The sequence below is a fragment of the Myotis davidii genome, unplaced genomic scaffold, assembly GCF_000327345.1.
Source record: "Myotis davidii unplaced genomic scaffold, ASM32734v1 scaffold1234, whole genome shotgun sequence".
NCBI classification, from domain to species: domain Eukaryota; kingdom Metazoa; phylum Chordata; class Mammalia; order Chiroptera; family Vespertilionidae; genus Myotis; species Myotis davidii.
This window is the reverse complement of record NW_006285623.1, coordinates 72383-74625: the sequence shown is the minus strand read 5'-3', so window position 1 is coordinate 74625 and position 2243 is coordinate 72383.

Sequence of the window (2243 nt, the reverse complement as noted above, 5' to 3'; positions counted from 1 at the left end):
ATTAACCCTCTCCCAATTTTAGATGAGGAACTAGTCCCTTTTCTTTTTTTACCCAGAAGCTAAATCTATTAGAGATTACTTCAGCACAGTGAGTTCACAGATAACCACAGTGCTCAGTAGGGTTCAGAATAGAAGAAATAGAAGAAAAATTTTGAATTTTACCTTGTATCAATCAACCACTTAAAGTAATAACAGCCATCATGGCCTACCACAGTAATCCAGTGTGGTAGGAGTTTAGGAAAGCCTGGGTGGATGGATGGTTGGGCGGTGGATGGATGGGTAGTTGAAGCATCTTATGTCCAAAGTCCCTGTTACTAGGGCCCTTGATGTCTTGGACCACAGCTCTGTTCTATTATCACCAGTTGCTGAAAAGAAATGAAATCCTCCCAATGGAATATATTTTGGTACAGAACGTGAAGGAAACTAATTAGCAACTGATAGCATCAGTCCATTCATGTAAATAATGTGTATTGCCTTGCTTACGTGGAATAGTTCTCACCTCTTCTTTTGCCCTTTCTCATTTCAGATCGAAGAACAATTGACCTTGGAAAAACTGCATGAGTGGACCAAACCTGAGAATCTGAGTTCCATTGAAGTCAACGTCCATCTGCCCAAGTTCAAGCTAGAAGAGAGCTACAACCTCAACTCTCACCTGGCCAGTCTAGGTATAGAGGATCTCTTTAATAGCAAGGCTGATCTGTCTGGAATGTCAAGAGCCAGAGATCTTTTTATATCAAAAATTGTCCACAAGTCATTTGTAGAAGTTAATGAGGAGGGCACAGAGGCAGCAGCTGCCACAGCCGGAATTGCCACCTTCTGCATGCTCATGCCAGAGGAAAATTTTGTGGCCGACCATCCATTCATTTTTTTCATTCGACACAATCCCTCAACTAACATCCTGTTCTTAGGCAGACTTTCTTCCCCTTAGAGACTGTGGAAATCCAAGGCCCAGCTCAGACTTTATTACTGGCCCTTTCAATAGTGATAGTTTTCATATATCTTCTACAATAAATCTACCACCCCAAAACAAATCTGTAATTTCCTTTGTAATGTCAACTTTGTTGGCTGTTTACACCCATTAACTTTGGCATAAGTATCTATTTTCGTTTCTTTATACTGAAAAATTTAGTGATTGCTTTTGAATGTATCAATCAGATATGTAGATTCTTGACAGTGTAGTAAACTAAGAAACTGCTGTACTCTCTTGATAGCCATGAGGAAAATTATAGTACTGTAATTTATTTTACAGATAGACTTCTGGAAGCTATGATAAAGAGACAGTCATTGTTGAAGGGAGGCTTAAAAGCAGACATTAAATAGAAATATAGGAGAGCAGCCCAGTTAAGTGTTGGATTATGAAGATAAATTTGCCTTGGCCAGTGTTTCTGACCCTTTGTTCTACAGGATGAGTGTTCTGTTATAGCCGCTCTGACTTCAAAGGATTAAAGAGCTTATTTTCCTTTATCTGCCTGGTTTGTAGTTTGTGTGGGGTCACAGGGAGTGAAGAAGTAAGTGTCTTATCTTAAAAGTTGCCATGAAAGTACAAAAGAGAAGTGAAGTAGGGGAGACTGTTAACCTAGAGGGGGTGCAAGGATCACACTGTTACCAGCTTCTTGTGTCTTTTCTGATGAGGGCTCTTGATTTCCATCATCTAGTCCAGATTGTGATAGCAATGGGATGGTTTTATGCAGTGCTGGGTGGGGGAGGGGCTCTGTGATCATTATAAACCTTCATTAAATGCTCTGCTTGGAATGGGCTTGAAATGCTGCATTTTCTTGCTCCCACAAAGCTGGTGGGCTGGCTAATTACATTTCCTAAGATGCTCCCACAAAGCTGGTGGGCTGGCTAATAACGTTTCCTGAGATTCTGCTAGCCAGGCTGATCTCAGTCCTCTACTTGTTTATATCTGATCTCAGAAAAGACAGGACTAATGGGGTTCTTGGACTGACAATACTGACATCCATGATAATAGTCAGTGGCTCTGTGAAAGAAAAAGAAGATTTTAGCAAATCTGTTGACAAGCTTGTCTTCCTTTTTTTCTTAAAATACTGGCACCTACAACATTTAATGTTCTCTTAGCTATAGAAAAAACAAGAAAAGCAAGTCACTGCATTCTGTAATCCTTCTCTTAGGGCTCTTATGCTAAAATCTACTCAGTGATTTAGAGTAAATTGTGTTGATCAGGTAGAAACTGAACTGCAAGGCCCCATGCAACTCTGCTCAAATCCTTCTTTTTATATATG